At 40.9% G+C, this 18,158-nt stretch overlaps 1 protein-coding gene across 1 annotated transcript in view; it reads left to right on the top strand.

The window, feature by feature from the left end:
* The window catches only part of LOC126356354 (zwei Ig domain protein zig-8-like), a 763,413-nt gene that overhangs the window by 288,537 nt on the left and 456,718 nt on the right, over positions 1–18,158 (top strand). The window lies entirely within an intron of this gene.

Genomic DNA, 18,158 nt, shown 5'->3' with positions numbered 1-18,158 from the left:
GTCCAGATACTTTTGATCACGTAGTGTATGTTGAATAGAGACGCAGAAAATTCAAATTCCTGGAAGTTGAGGATCTATACTATGTCTGAACTCCAATGTAGCAAAGATGACGTACATCTATTACAGGTTTTCTTCTGGAAAACAGTGAGATACGCCTACTGAATGTCTTTACGTACACTGTGTTCTTAACATAAATCATTTCTCACATTCCGAATTGATTCTGTGAACCAACGAACATACTTGAAGTACGTTTTTCCGTATCTTAGTGGTGCAGCTATATAAGGTGTTAATTACACTACCAGAAACTGAGCAGAGTAACTTAAATATACATTTTCATAATATACAGGGTGATTCATAAAGAATACCAAAACTTTAGGAATTTAAAACTCTGCAACGACAAAAGGCAGAGGTAAGCACTATCTGTCGGCGAATTAAGGGAGCTATAAAGTTTCATTTAGTTGTACATTTGTTCGCTTGAGGCGCTGTTGACTAGGCGTCAGCGTCAGTTGATGCTAAGATGGCGACCTCTCAACAGAAAGCTTTTTGTGTTATTGAGTACGGCAGAAGTGAATCGACGACAGTTGTTCAGCGTGCATTTCGAACGAAGTATGGTATTAAACCTCCTGATAGGTGGTGTATTAAACGTTGGTATAAACAGTTTACTCGCCTAAGGTGAACGTTTTCTGTGCCATTTCAGCCAATGAAGTTTTTGGTCCCTTTTTCTTCGAAGGTGCTACTGTAACTGGACTACAGTATGTGGAGATGTTAGAGAATTGGTTGTTCCCTCAGCTCGAACAAGAAGCACAACAATTCATATTTCAGCAGGATGGAGCGCCACCACATTGGCACTTATCTGTCCGTAACTACCTGAACGTCAACTACCCGAGGCGATGGATCGGCCGCCAGGCAGCCCGTGACAGAGCACTTCATCACTGGCCTCCTAGAAGCCCTGATATTACCCCCAGCGATTTTTTCTTATGGGGGTATGTTAAGGATATGGTGTTTCGGCCACCTCTCCCAGCCATCATTGATGATTTGAAACGAGAAATAACAGCAGCTATCCAAACTGTTACGCCTGATATGCTACAGAGAGTGTGGAACGAGTTGGAGTATCGGGTTGATATTGCTCGAGTGTCTGGAGGGGGCCATATTGAACATCTCTGAACTTGTTTTTGAGTGAAAAAAAACCTTTTTAAATACTCTTTGTAATGATGTATAACAGAAGGTTATATTATGTTTCTTTCATTAGATACACATTTTTAAAATTGTGGTATTCTTTTTGAATCACCCTATAGTGTACCATTATTTAGTGACCGTTAGTTACTGAAAGCTGACTCCTTCCATATCATTTCGACAAAGGAACTTTTCATATAATCTATGGAACATGTATCAAACTCTAAACGTTCTTGAAGACTATTGCACAGTTTACAAATACTATTTATCAGATATTGAAAGTAATGCAGTCCAGACGACCGACCTCTCCATAATATAGCTCACTCGCTATATTGAGAACATGTCTAGTGATCATAAACAACACAGTTTCTTTCCTTTAGGCAGATCAGACTTTAGTAAATATTTTGGGAAATGACAGCATCAAAAGACACATTTGAAATGATCAAGAAAGCAATTAATAATAAAATCTATGGAACATCTCATTCATTATATTAGCCCCTCAATTTTAACAAAGTAAGGTGTTGAACAGAACAAGTATATCAAAACTCTACCTTTTCCCAGAGCAGGTCCACCACACACAATGGTACACCCACACATAGTGTATTTAAATTAATATCAGACTACATAGAGACAGCACAACTCAAACAAAAGACGAAGGAAAAACACACAGTGACAGGTGGCAACATTATAAACATTATGAATGAATAACGCAGAGGTCTGCTTTAATATTCCACAATATTTGTAATTTGAAACACAGCTTTTTAGCTGTTACGCAATCGTCACGTACAAAGACAATAAGTGTACCTGTGTAATTTTTGTGGCATAAAATATTTTAAAGCAGTACTGTTAATATTTGAATCAGGGCTAAAACGACACGAGATGGTTCAGTAAATATTTAATATAAATTACTTAAGTTAAATAAAGTATGGGACTCATTACATAATTAAGTAGTCACAAATTACAACAATTCATCGCAATAAATAAGTTGAATGATGTTTAGCAGACTTCCGAGATGTGTTCATAGAAGGTGGCTGAATAAAATAGTAATGCTATTAAAAGGAACTGAAAATAAAGAGGTACAATATAACAAGAGAGAGTAAATAGGTAAATGAAGAAACTGTACTTCTTTTCCTTCATCTTATCAGTGTTTCCCATATGTTCCTTACCCTATCTGTCGAGATTATTTTCAGCACACTTCTACAGCACCACACCACAAATGCTTCGCTTCTGCTTTGCTCCGGTTTTCCCTGTGTCCGTGTTTCACTACCAGACAGTGCTCTTCTACAAACGTACATACTCAGAAATCTATTGATCAGACTAGTGCCTGTGTTTGGTACTAGTACACTTCTACTGGCCAGGAATGTCCTCTTTGCCTTTGCTAGTCTGCTTGACATCCTTGTTTCGTCCCTCATGAGCTATTTTGCTTCCATTTAGCAGAATACCTTAACGTCCAGAATTATGGAAACATCCCCCAGTCTGTGGCTAAGACATATCTCCACAAAATCTTTTCTTCCAGGTGTACTAGTTCTGCAAGGTTCGCAGGATGGAATTTGCGAAGCTTGGAAAGTAGGAGACGAGGTACTGGAGGAAGTAAAGCTGTGAGGAGGGAGCGTGAGTCGTGCTTGGGTAGCTAAGTGGTACAGTGCTTGCCCGTGAAAGGCAAAGGTCCCGAGTTCGATTCTGGGTACGGCACAAAGTTTCAATCTGCCAGGACGTTTCATACCTTAACCTCGTCTAATTATAGATCCCTAATTTTGATGGTAAGTTTTTCGCTGTTCAGATTTCTGCCACAACCTGTTACCTTTCACTTTTTCCGGTTCACTCTCAGTTCACATTCTATGATCCCCGGGCTGTTCATTCCATCGAAACGATCCTGTAATTCTTGTTCACCTTGATTAAGGATACTAACCTCATCGTCGAATTCTGTTACTGATATCCTCTCAACCTGAATTTCAGTTCCACTCTTGAATCTTTCTTTTAATTCCATTACATATTTGATGTATAGTTTGAAGAGTGAAAAATTACTTCACTGTCTTAAACCCTTTGTAATCCGAGCACGACTTTGTTTTTCTTCGAGTTTTATTTGTTTGGCCCACTCCTGTAGTGGCAACGTTCCAGGAGGTGGCGCTTGTATGATGATGCTGTAGGTGGCAGGGAACCGTAGAAACGGTGTGGAAAGTTTAACAAAATAACTTCATTCCATCTTCAATTCTACATGAGGCAGGCACGCCACTCCCCATGAGCTCTGGTCGGTGCAGCTGGCGTCGACTGCTAGGACGGTGTTCGACGAAGCGGCGGTAGGACTCTGGCCGTGCGGAAAAGGCAAGGGCACGTCCAGTTGCGACAGCACGGGCAGCACGCCAGGCGGCGGCGTCGCTCGTATTCGCTTCGCGGTGGTGGAGGCAGCTGTGAGCGGGTCTCGACCCGCGCCCCCCAGACAGCGGCGGAAGACGGCTGGCGGCTGGCTCTGTGACACCGAGTCGCTCTCTGGGCCTCAGCGTCGGCGCCAGCAGGCGCTCACTGCACTGCTGCTACCTTATCGCTACCTAAACTCGACGCACTCTGGATAATGAATTACTGAACGACGAATCTAGCTGCACGAGGATCTCTTTATCGACAACTGCATGAATGAGCAACTTAAATGGTATGAGATTTCCAATGTGCATGTGTGCTGGACAGAGACTCGAACTCGGGAACTTTGCCTTCCGAGGGCAAGTGCTCTACCAACTGAGCTATCCTAGCACGACTCACGCCCCGTCCTCACAGCTTTACTTCTGCCAGAGCACTTGCCCGCAAAAGGCAAAGGTCCCGAGCTTGAGCTGTAGTATAGTACAGAAGGTAGCTGAAGGAAATGACGCTATAGTCAAAGACAACAATTACACTGAGATCACCGGTCCCTTGAACATTACGAACGGCGGGACATGGTTCTTAACAGAATGTGTGGTGCAACGGACTCCCTTGCTGGCCACAAGGTTAGTAAGCAGTTCTTGTGGGATTGGGCTCCATCCATTCATCACACGGTTGAGAAATACTGGATGGTCGTTGGCGCATGTAGACGTGCTACAGTACGTGCTCACTTGGATTTAAGTCTGTGGAACGAACAAGCGATTGGATTGTCAACAGCTATAGTGAAGGAATAGAACTTTTTACCAACTTTTTGGCCGAAATAGATGCTCATTTCAGAGCCTGCGCTGCCATCCGTGGTGATCACAAGCCCTTTTATGAACCACGTCCTTCCATTTTTTGTGTCAAGGGAAGCACCCTGAGTCGTGGTGACTTCAGTGTGGTAACTGACTTCGAATAATTGTATCATTTCTGTTCCTCCCAATAAGAGTTTCCTTCAATTACTTTCTAAACTATGTTGTCACAGTTCTTTAAGTGTCGTCCAAGTTTCATCGAAGTAAATTTCTTGCCAGTGACACATAACGCAGATCTTCGTACATCCATAGTTGAAATGGAGAACAGTGGGACGTATGCTGGTATAAATTTATATTAAAAATTAACCGAACGTCTTCTCGTCTTCCACATGCACTTCGATATGGTCGCACACCATCTTACATAAGAAAGAGATCAGGCCCGATTGCACTCAGGAAACCACGCACACAGTGTAAAGAATACAGTGTCACAAGATCGTTGAGCGGTGAGTTTACCGCGTTCAAACATTTGGAGGTCAGTATTCACTGGCTACATTAAACTTCAAGCCATAACATCTGGTATCCAAAAAATCATGTTCAGCAGCGTTCCTGGGCGCAATTCGTGTTCTAAGCTCTGGCCATATGTGGTTACATCCACCATTGTCGAAAATGATAGTTTTCGTGGTACAGGTGTTGCAGTGTGGGGAGACATAACATCGCAAGGTGTACTGGCCTCCAAACCTCTGGACGCGAGGCACCCTCCCGTCAGCGTGTTTGTGTCACTGTACTCTTTCCCGCGATCTTTTCCGTCATTACGGATGACATTGCGCTACAGCATCGAACGGGGCAGATGGAGGAGTCCTTGCAACGCGAGATTATTCTGAGAATGTGTGGGCCAGCCAGTTTCGCGACTGAAACCCCTTGGAGCGCGTGTCGGGTGCGTTGGACCACCATCGACAATCACCATTGAACATCGGATGGATTGTCAACCGCTATAGTGAAGGAATAGAACTTTTTACCGACTTTTTGGCCGAAATAGATGCTCATTTCAGAACCTGCGCTGCCATCCGTGGTGATCACAAGCCCTTTTATGAACCACGTCCTTCCATTTTTTGTGTCAAGGGAAGCACCCTGAGTCGTGGTGACTTCAGTGTGGTAACTGATTTCGAAAAATTGTATCATTTCTGTTCCTCCCAATAAGAGTTTCCTTCAATTAGTTTCTAAACTATGTTGTCGCAGTTCTTTAAGTGTCGTCCAAGTTTCATCGAAGTAAGTTTCTTGCCAGTGACACATAACGCGGATCTTCGTACATCCATAGTTGAAATGGAGAACAGTGGGACGTAAGATGGTATAAATTTATATTAAAAATGAAGAAATTCCTCCAGTTGTATTTAAGATATCGATTTTATTTTGGCAACTAGTTTCAACGTTGTAAGAACGTCATCTTCAGGCCCATACACTTGTTGACGTCAGCTGCTTTGGACTGATACTAGATGTCAGTGGTGAGATACGGGCGTGCTCCGTATGGAATGTGGACTAACCACCTTCCACACGAAGCACGCCCGTATCTCACCACTGACATCTAGTATCAGTCCAAAGCAGCTGACGTCAACAAGTGTATGGGCCTGAAGATGACGTTGTTACAACGTTGAAACTAGTTGCCAAAATAAAATAAAAATGGTTCAAATGACTTTGAGCACTATGGGACTTAAATTCTGAGGTCATCAATCTCCCAGAACGTAGAACTACTTAAACCTAACTAACCCAAGGACATCACACACATCCGTGCCCGAGGCGGGATTCGAACCTGCGACCGTAGCGGTCACGCGATTCCAAACTGTAGCGCCTAGAACCGCTCGGCCACCCCAGCCGGCGCCAAAATAAAATCGGGACCTTAGATACAGCGGTACGAATTTCTTCGTTTTTAATATAAACATAACGCGGAAGTTACTTGCGTCCTCAAGCTTTGCACACCATTGCAGTTTTGTTGGTTGTTGGTTGTTTTGGGGAAGGAGACCAGACAGCGAGGTCATCGGTCTCATGGGATTACGGAAAGACAGGGAAGGATGTCGGCCGTGCCCTTTGAAAGGAACCATCCTGGCATTTGCCTGGAGCGATTTAGGGAAATCACGGAAAACCTAAATCAGGGGTCGATGGATTGAACCGTCGTCCTCCCGAATGCGAATCCAGTGTCTAACCACTGCGCCACCTCGCTCGGTTGCAGTTTTGAATAACAGGTTTTTCCTTTTGAAAAACTGCGAACTCGACTTACAGCGAAACCATAAAGTGGCAAATAGCTCCATTAACCTTGTGGTGCACAGTGTCCACTATGTATCTGCATTGAATTTGCAAATGCACACAGTCAACTGCAGTAGGCGATCCCAGCTGCATGTTTTGCAACGTCATGACTGGTCTAAAACGCCAGAGAAGTGACAATTGAAAGCTGTCAGCTGCAGAGAAAATCATACACAACAAGGTTGAAGGTGCAGGCGCTTACAAGAAGTCGTCATGTTAGCAGCATCCCGTGAGACACACGACGCCCGGTATCCAGCTATCCGCGCAGAAACGGACATCCGACGCTAGTCTCCTGACGAGGCAGCTGGAGTCGGCTGCAACTTTCCAGTCCTCTGCAGAGCCACTGCCACAACTCTGCGGAAACAAAGCCACGACCCTCGTCCCTCTGAGGCGAGGAAATTGGATGCCCGCGCTAGCTTATCAGCCGACAACGCGGACGCTGCTGGCCAAGCCGGACCAGAGGGCCGTATCTACAGCTCGCAGACCTCAAGTTCCGCGTAGCATTATACTTAACACGGTCCATTCATTGCAACTACATCGGCTAGCGCATTTCTTCCAACCAGACAGAAACGTGTTCGTCACTAATGAATGGAGTGAAACCTATGATTTTATCTTTGCACAAAATTACATTTGTACATGTTGCTTCCTTGGCTCTGGGCCACACTGTTGAAACAACAATATTCTTACCGTATCTAAGTTTTTCATTTATTAATCAGGAAGCTTTTAATGTTATACATATTTTCAATTCACCAGTGCTCACTGAATGCGGATTGAAGCCTGAAAGCCACTTCTTGACCAAAGAATTTATCGTTCAACTGGTAAAGAGATAGCAACGGCCCTGAATATTATTTACTGATCGTACTGATTTTAATGTCAATGTTGTATGAAATAATTTTGATGAACGTCTATCTTGTAGTCACCTAAATGACACCGTAAGCTGTCATGAAATAACTGAAAATCTCTAATAGTTTTACGAAAACTGTCCCCTCTTAATAATATTTTTTACAAAGTATTTTGTGTGTGGTGAGGAAAAAGAATCCAGAAAGCATTTGTTAAATAATTACACAATTGAGAGAAACTTCGTCACAGCACACAGTTACTAAAGAGGTGGTTGATGAATAACTGCAGTGTGCATGGATCGTGACTTAATTAACAAACAAGCAGTCAGGATCGAAAGACCCTACACAATCCATAATAATCGTTGTTATACCGATCACTTTTCACAAATAGTCACTTACTATTTGGTTATTACCTTCTTCTCTAGACCTACAATTGCATGGCACAGTGTACAATAAGTACCGCTTTCACACGGAACTGTTATTCATCATTAACACTTCCACCCAGAAATCTGAAAACTCTGAACCTTCTACGTGTTATAATAAACTATATAGGGACCGAAGACTTCAACAGTTTCGTCCTCACAGAACTTCCCACAAACTTCCATAAACTATGAATTTGGTCGTGTCTGAGTCTGTTAGCTTTGGCAGTGAACTTAAACAAGAAAGTGAAATGTGACCTAGCGGTTCTAGCCGCTACAGTCTGGAACCGCGTGACCGCTACGGTCGCAGGATCGAATCCTGCCTAGGGCATGGATGTCTGTGATGTTCTTAGGTTAGTTAGGTTCAAGTAGTTTTAAGTTCTAAGGGACTGATGGCCTCAGAAGTTAAGTCCCATAGTGCCCAGAGCCATTTCAACCAAAAAACTGAAATTTGCTGTTTCAAAACAAACACCAACTCTGGAGCTGTCGGGTGCTCCTATTTCATTACTTACCAAACTAAGTGTTACTGTGTTCAGTTCTAGGTTCATGAAACTATAAATTCTAGACTGCATTACTTAAGTACTTTATCTCTGTTGCCATTGTACTTTTAATACTACTGCGACGAATGAAAAACAACAAAAAATCTGCCTTTATGCAGTAGAGATCCTATAGTTCAATGTTTTAGCAAAAGCAACTGTTACAACGTGTATTCTGCATGATTTGTTATTTTAACTGTAGGACGATTATCTTACTTACTTGTGAAGCACCATAAATACGTATTACATTCAGTATACAGTTGGTGTTTTGATGTACACCTTGTTGCAATGTTTTTGTTGTAGGGAAGATTTGTTATGCGACTTCAGAAGTTGACGAACACGTACTATTTTGTTCATATTCCTCTAGATTGTCAGATTGAGGACATAATTTCCTCTTCACCTACGTATTGATGAACACCCATGAGATTCTGGTAACTTTTATTCTGAGAGCAGAATGGGCCTTGATAAATGCTCTGCCCACTCATGTTGTCGCCTTCCGTTGAAACATAAACATGGCACTGCTTATTCACAGTTCACAATGCTTTATGCACAGGCTTTTCACTTTACACAACAACATTGCTGGCGGGTGTGCCGAGTCTTTTTTCAATATGTGTAGTAAATCAGACTGGGGTGTCATCAGAGTTTTTAGTTTACTGCCCCATCCCACTCAAAGGTATATTTTTGTAACCACGGCATATTGCCAAGTTTTAAGTCTTTCTTTCCACTGCAGCGGCACGTGGTTAACAGTTTTGGCGAGTTCCATGTCAGCAAGGCACTCACTAACACAGCTAAGGTGGGCCTGTACAATATCTTTGACCATTTCATATTCGTTAATATTTTGCAGATACATTTACGCCAAAGTACATAAAAGATACGAGTCGTTAAAAGTTTCTAATATCACACAGAACAGTTATAACATGTTAACCACAAAAAGCTTTTAAGATATGTCGTTGTACCTTTATACATACGCGTTATAGGTTGTCTCAGTTTCTGATTAAGGGATTAAGATAGCCGCATAAACCGTATTTACAAATACATTTAGCATTTTATGTCCTTGGTGAAACGTGGCACTTACTGGAATTAAGGAAAACGTGGAAGGGAGGACCCACCCATACAACTTTTTTGTTTCACACAACCTGCTTACTAAATCTACATCTACGTGATTACTCTGGTGTTCACAATAAAGTGCCTGGCAGAGGGTTCCATGAACCACCTTCAACCGGTCTCTCTATCGTTCCACTCTCGAACGACAGATAAGTAGGATTCTCAGCCACGTATGTAATAGCTCTTTGGAGCAGGGTGTTTTCCCTGATAGACTGAAATATGCCATTGTAAAACCATTGCATAAAAAGGGGGATACGTCGGATGTCAACAACTACCGCCCAATCTCTCTTCTGACAGCTCTATCAAAAATTTTTGAGAAAGTAATGTATTCAAGAGTAGCCTCCCATATTTGTAAAAATAAAGTACTAACAAAATGTCAGTTTGGTTTTCAGAATGGCTTTTCAACAGAAAATGCTATATATGCTTTCACTGATCAAATATTAAATGCTCTGAATAACCGGACATCACCCATTGGTATTTTTTGTGATCTCTCAAAGGCCTTTGATTGTGTAAATCATGGAATTCTTTTAGATAAGCTAAATCATTATGGTTTGAGTGGGGCAGTGCACAAATGGTTTAATTCATACTTAACTGGAAGAATGCAGAAAGTTGAAATAAGTGGTTCGTGTAATGTTAAAACAACAGCTGATTCCTCAAACTGGGGTGCTATCAAGCACGGGGTCCCACAGGGTTCGGTCTTAGGTCCTTTACTGTTCTTGATATACATTAATGACTTACCATTCCACATTGATGAAGATGCAAAGTTAGTTCTTTTTGCTGATGATACAAGTATAGTAATATCATCCAAAAACCAAGAACTAGGTGATGTAATTGTAAATGATGTTTTTCACAAAATTATTAAGTGGTTCTCAGCAAACGGACTCTCTTTAAATTTTGATAAAACACAGTATATACAGTTCCGTACAGTAAATGGCACAACTCCAGTAATAAATATAGAATTTGAACAGAGGTCTGTAGCTAAGGTAGAATTTTCAAAATTTTTAGGTGTGTCCATTGATGAGAGGTTAAACTGGAAGCAACACATTGATGGTCTGCTGAAACGTCTGAGTTCAGCTACGTATGCTATTAGGGTTATTGCAAATTTTTGTGATAAGAATCTCAGTAAATTAGCTTACTATGCCTACTTTCATTCACTGCTTTCGTATGGCAATATATTCTGGGGTAATTCATCGTTGAGTAGAAAAGTATTCATTGCACAAAAACGTGTAATCAGAATAATTGCTGGAGCCCACCCACGGTCATCCTGCAGACATCTATTTAAGGATCTAGGGATCCTCACAGTAACCTCACAGTATATATATTCCCTTATGAAATTTGTTGATAATAATCCAACCCGATTCAAAAGTAATAGCAGTGTGCATACCTATAACACCAGGAGAAAGGATGATCTTCACTATGCAGGATTAAATCTGACTTTGGCACAGAAAGGGATAAATTATGCTGCCACAAAAGTCTTTGGGCACCTACCAAACAGCATCAAAAGCCTGACAGATAGCCAACTAACATTTAAAAATAAATTAAAAGAATTTCTAGATGACAACTCCTTCTACTCATTGGCTGAATTTTTAGATATAAACTAAGTAAAAAAAAAAAACTTAATCATTAGTGTCATGCAATATTTTGTGTAATGTAATTTCTTGTACAGACATCTTTTATTAACCTGACACGTTCCACATCATTACGAAGTGTCGTATTCATGATCTATGGAACAAGTATTAATCTAATCTAATCTAATCTAATCAAGCGGGAGAAACGAGCACTTAAATTTTTCTGTGCGAGCCCTGATTTCTCTTATTTTATCGTGGTGATCATTTCTCCCTATGTAGGAGGATGCCAACAGAATATTTTCGCAATCGGAGGAGAAAACTGGTGTTTGAAATTTCATGAGAAGATCCGGCGTAACGAAAAACGCCTTTGTTTAAATGCTCGCCACTCCAATTCACGTATCATGTCTGTTACACTATCTCCCCTGTTTCGCGATAATACAAAACGGGCTGCCCCTCTTTGTACTTTTTCGATGTCATCCGTCACTCTCACGTGATGCGGATTCCATACCACTCAGCAGTACTCCAGAATAGGGCGGACAAGAGCCGTGTAAGCAGTCTCTTTACTAGACGTATTGCACCTTCTAAGTGTTCTGCCAATGAATCGCAGTCTTTGGTTTGCTCTACCCACAATATTATCCGTGTGATCGTTCCAATTTGGGTTATTTGTAATTGTAATCCCTAAGTATTTAGTTGAATTTTCAGCCTTCAGATTTGTGTGGCTTCTCGGGTCCTCGAAATTTACCTGATTTCTTTTAGTACTGGTGTGAATAACTTCACATTTTTCTTTATTCAGGGTCAGTTGCCACTTTTCGCACCATACAGATATCTTGTATAAATCATTTTGAAAGTCGTTTTGATCATCTGATATAATACATAACTAATATATAATGGAAATAGTATATAACTATAAAATTTACTTTAACAAAATGAACAAAGTTGCAAAATACTTTTGACCATAAACCTTAAGCTGAATAAGCTCTTGCAAAAGAAATCAAACAGCAAACAATATGGCAATGATTACAATGATTCACACGACAATGAATCGGGTGAAACAGTGGTGTTTACTGCCGCGCTGGACACAGTCTGTCTTATTAAATACCCTTCACCAACACATGAAAACTATATAAACACCAGTGATGTCAAAGGTGATTCAATTACTCAAAACAAATGACGTAACTTTTAATCTGAGAGCTGTATGTCAAAAGGTGCGGGCTTAGAATGAGCATCTGTGCTTAAAATAGATTAGGAAACTATATGACAATCATAAGGCTTACTTCAAAGCAACCAAACTCTTAATTTAAATCGGCAACCTAGGTGCGACTGGATCCCAACCCGACCCTTCTGACAATTTAATTTTGATAAAAGCCCTGGTAACAGTTTTCTGTTAATATGTTTAAAATTAAAGTGATGGTCACTTAGTAATACTGTTCTGAAGCAACGTCTTAAAACATTACTTGTTAACACTTATTACTAGAGAACTCACACGGTGAGACCCCAAGGTCCAACTAAAATACACCAATAAAAACCCGGTCGTTCCAACACAGCAACGAGCAGCTTAGCACAACAGGTTGTTCAGTTTATAACTAGTGACTGAAAACTGAACCGGTTAACATCCAAATCTAACCACAGGGTGCCTCTTTGTTTAACGGCAACCTGTGCGTTAGTACAATTGTTCCGGCTGTATTTACGAGCAGGCGCTGATTCATTAGAACATCAATAATCGGGTACCAACCAGAAAGAAAAGGCAATATAATAGGGGGACAAAATTTCAAACGAAAACTTGTGTCTGAGTACAATACTACGGCTTATATTTACGACCAAAGATTCGACTGAGTAAAACTCGGAGGGTGGGGTACAAACCAGAATATAATAAGGAGGGCGGGTAGACAACGACACTAATCACCACGAGGATTACAGAATGTTACACCCCGTTATCAGCGAGCAGTTCCATGGATCCACGGTGCGTCGCAGTGGTTACCGAGTGGTGCCGATGAAAGACAGGTAGAAGAGGGCATCCAGGCTACGAGCGGTCGCCCGACACGAATGTTGTTAACCGATCGACGGAATGTCAGCCTGCTGCTTGTAGTCGAAGCTGACCCCGGTGAAGAACTCGGGCATCTTCGCTCTGTGCAGGCCCTCCTTGTGCAACTCGTGGCTTCGGCCGCTGGGACCTCGTGACCACCTCTCGTCGCGACGCTACCTTCAATACCCAAACTTCGTGCCTCCCTCTCGGGCCAGCGAACCCCGCTAGGACACAACCCACAGGTACCAACTCTTCCTGACAGATACTGGCAATGGGGCCGCAAGAGAGATGGTCAATACTACACCTGACCCAGTGGCCCCAGACCGAACAGACTACTAACTCAATGGCGTTACGTCTCACTTGCTAACTTTCAAATAATAACATAGTTTATGTAACGTAAGTACAAGTAAGTAGCCTCATATTTGGGGAATGAGGGTAGGGGAGGTGACGCAGAAATCCTGTATCACCATTCTATGCAATGCCCTAGTGGAGTTTGTTTGCCGTTGGCTTCCTTGGAACGTATACAAATTACAATGACAAATAAAAGAGACTGCATTCAGTAATCAAAATGTTTCATTGCAACGAACTTCTGGGACTACATCAGTTAAATGAAGAATATATCGAACAGTGTCAGGAACAGTGGCACAACGACAAAAATATACTTAAAGAATACTGTAAATCGGATACTGAAGTAGTATTAACGTCAATTACACTTTCAGTAAATAATTTTGATAGTATGTTCCATTGGAGTGTATACAACAATAATATGGACATATAGTCCTGTAGTTGTAGAATATGAGGTATTATCGGGTAATTATTAATTAATTTTTTGAGTTGTGTAATTTCTCTTGATTTTCTAATTTTCTGTATACAATCCCTCAGATAACTGCTTGCCAGTTTTCCACCCCAAATAATATTCTAATTTATTTAACGTAATATAAAACGACATTCAAACCGCCGTAGACAAAATAATTTTTAAGTTAGAATAAAAAATGGAAAAGAGATTGAAATTGTTGTATTAGAGAAATATAAGAGGCAAAAGTATAGTTTACGAAATAAAATTCAAAAAGGGACACCTAGCAGGTACACTTTAATGAACACAATTCACGATAACATAGAAACATGAATGGGCTTATGTAATGTACGAATACTTTCAAATGGTTCAAATGGGCTGAGCACTATGGGACTTAACATTTGAGGTCATCAGTCCCCTAGAACTTAGAACTACTTAAACCAAACTAACCTAAGGAAATCACACGCATCCTTGCCCGAGGCAGGATTCGAACATGCGGCAGTAGTGGTTGCGTGGTTCCAGACTGAAGCGCCTAGAACCGCTCGACCACTGCGGCCGGCACGAATACTTTTCGTCGAGAAAAGAGGTGCCCTATGAACTTTTCTTATGGCAGAAGTTTCCCTTTTTTCTCGCTATGCGTAACGCAGGAAATTTGTTAACACTTAAAACGGCTGTAATCTTCAAAGCTGGACGTTATCATGTTAGTTGCAGACAGTGTATGAAGACAGACATTGTAACAATCAATGAAATTAAAAATTACATAACCTTATCTCAGACATTGAAAGTTTCACAATTCAGTAAGTGTCACTCCCCTTGAATTACTCATTCACACCTGCCAGCAGCAATGCTGAAGTGAAACTGATATTGTCGTGGCGAATCATGAAGTAGCCTACAACAGAACTAACACAACTACTACGAAGTGGACAAATAGCGAGACCGAGATGTGACGCTTTCGTGCCCCTTGGGACACTTCATACAAGTTTTTCAAAGACCAAAAGTGAAAATTGCATTTAATGACATGTGCCATTTTCGATGCGGGGTTGCGAGACAATGAACCTGCAATAAGGTCCAGAAATATTCAAGTAGAACAGACACAGTCAGCAAGGTGTGATAAACCATAAAAATAAGATTACGCTCATCATCTTTCCAAATAATAATATATACCGTCATAACGTAAATGTGTTTAATTTTCTAAACTCACAAATATAAATATTCTACATAACCTTGGAAGCTAAGTAATATTATCAGGAGTCGCCTATTGAAAGACTGCTGTTGTTTTTCGTAATTAATAGCATTTGACACCGTCCGGCATTGCCATTTAATGAAAACAATACTATCTTACGGAGTATCGGAGCAGACCTGCGATTGGATTGAAGACTTTCTTGCAGATAGAGCTCAACACATCGCTCTTAAAGAAACTATATCGACAGACGTGAAGGTAATATCCGGAATACCACAGGGAAGTGTGACAGAACCGTTGCTTTCCACAATATATGTATAAATGATCTAGTAGAAAGCGTCGGGTGCTCTTTGAGGGTATTCGCTGATGATGCAGTTGTTTATAACAAAGTAGCAACGCTAGAACGACTTGCAGAGAATTTATGAATGGTGCAGACTCTGGCAATTGACCCTGAGCTTAAATAAAAGTAACAAACTGCGCATACATAGGAAAAGAAATACACTACTGTACAGATACATTGTTGATGACAAACAGTTGGAGACAGCGCCTGCCATAAAATATCTAGTTGTAACTATCCAGAGCGACCTGAAATGGAATGACAAAATAAAACAGATATTGGGAAAAGCAGACACCAGACTCAGATTCATCGGGAGAATCTTAAGGAAATGTAACTCATCCACGAAATAATTGGCTTATACGGCGCTTGGTCGTCCGATTCTTGAGTATTGTTCATCTATTTAGGATCACTACCAGGTGGGATTGATGTAGGAGATAGGGAAGATCCAACGAAGAGTGGCGTTTTTCGTCAACGTGATCGTTTAACTAGCGAGAGAGTGTTACGGAGATGCTAAACAAACTCCACTGGCAGACGTTACAAGAGAGGCGTTGTGTATCACTGACAGATTTGCTATTGAAATTTCGGGACAGCACTTTTCGGGAGGAGCCAACATATATCTGAGCGCAAAGAAATTTACGTTATAGACGATCTTCCGTGCAGTGCATATGTTTTATGGAGTTTGTACAGACTGCAACAATTACGAACCTTCTTAAGCGCGAAAACCCTGGCCTCTGAACATACAAAGGAGAGTCTCCCTCTGACCATTGGTGACAATCTGTGACGTATGGTGCCGGCGCTCCCTCATATGTCGTCAGTCTAATGTCAAATAATTACTCAAAAAATTTGAAATATCATATAATAGAAATTAATACTCATTGTGGTTTATAATGTAGTAGATATGCTTGAGCACTGGTGTTATTAAACAGGGATTGCAATCGTTATGTGGCCTGCAGTATACCACGAGCTTATATACAACAAAGATGTTATCCCTTTCAGACATGCAATATTAAAATTAATTTTTTTGATATTTCTTGTTTTTATTAGCTTATTAGAAATACATTGAGACAGAACAATGTACAAAACAAGTGTTACATATATTATTGGAACAGATATGGGTTAGTTTCAAATGAAGCCGCTGTGCATGAGATGTCGTTACTTTTGGTAATAAAGTAAAATGCAGTTCCTTTCAGCAGTAAGGGACAGGGCTACTCAACAGAGAGCACGCTTTCATCTGCTAATATGATGTTTCTTCTTCGTACTGCAGTGTACACAGTGTACTGAGATGCATTTTACTGACAGATGGTTTGCTTGTGTTGCATGTATTTCAAGTGGAATTACGGTTCTATGTTTTCTGTTAATGGTTCTTTCTCTCAGTCTAAGAAATAATGCAAGATAACAGTGATTTTTTTTCGTTCGAAGATCAATCTCTACTTCCACTACTACTGTCAATCTGAGTCGGTTCCGAAGGAAATAGCGTCCGAAAGGCACCCCTGCCGTAGACCACGTGCTTATATAACCATGTGGTAGGAAAAGCAACAAGGATGTTAACCCTTTCAGACCCCCAATATTAAATATTAATTGTTTGCACTGTCTTGTTTTTATTAGCTTATTAGACAAACTGTGAGAGAGATAAATGTAAAAAAAAAGAGTGTTACATACATTAATTGAAACAATGGGGTGGTTTCAAATGAAGCCACAGTGCATGAAATAAAACTGATTACAAAAGAGATGAATTACCACTTCACGTCATCTGACACGCCAAAACTAAAGAGCGTCCAGTGAGAAATGTCGTGCATCCTCTCAGGCAAAGAATCACGATAAACCATCGGCTTCTGACTACGAGAGCACATCGTGTGAAACTGAAAATGTTGGCCTCAGAGCTGCGAAGGTTTGAAAAGGAATCATCACAGTAATTAAGAAAATAAATACATAGATTTATTTATTACAGAAATACAGAGACCATAAATTTTAGAATGACAGTTTTCTGTACCTAATCCATGCGCAAAACAAGCAGAGACAAATTAAGTCACAATATGAATACGAATAGAATCGTGCACTGCATACAAAATGGCTCCCACGTTTCCTAGTCTAACTATTAACATCATAAACACGTGAATTACTTCAAGCTACACAGCTACAATTCAGCATCTACTGTAGAAGTAAAGGGTGACTGTAGATGTGGCTACTGTGCAGGTGCCACCAAATGAGAAACTCCTAACTGGCTTATAACGGAACCAGATCGCCTGAAAGGGTTAAAAGAAACTAGCTTGGTTACATCACATTTGCTAAAAGCTCGCTCTATTAAAAAACCATCTCTTTACAGAGTAGGCCGGTATAAGTTGGACCTTGTCAACCATCATCGAAATTCAGACTGAGTACAAAGGGGATAAATTCCTGCTGCGTGCAATCTAATAGGCACTGAAAACCGAAGAGCATCCAGTGAGAGATATCATGCGTTGACCCAAGCCAAAGAGCCACAATGAGCTGTAGATTGTAGAGCGCAGCGTGTCAACGTGCGTGTCTCTTTGGTTAAGGCACGATAGCGTGATATTAACCCATGAATGAAACGAACCAAGGCTAAACCAGATGCGTTTAGAAGTTGCTAAATTTAAAAGTCAATGGTACTATACACAATGAACTTGTTCTTCAGCGAGATCTAAAACTGCCCCTAAGGTGGACAAAGTCAATACGATGAATACCTCACACTTTACTTTGTAGGCATCGCACTGTGTTCGTTAGTTCGGACAAACTAAATAT

Source organism: Schistocerca gregaria, chromosome 1 (genome assembly GCF_023897955.1).
Source record: "Schistocerca gregaria isolate iqSchGreg1 chromosome 1, iqSchGreg1.2, whole genome shotgun sequence".
Lineage (NCBI taxonomy): Eukaryota > Metazoa > Arthropoda > Insecta > Orthoptera > Acrididae > Schistocerca > Schistocerca gregaria.
The sequence above is the reverse complement of the archived record's forward strand: the minus strand, read 5'-3'. Positions and strand labels throughout refer to the sequence as shown.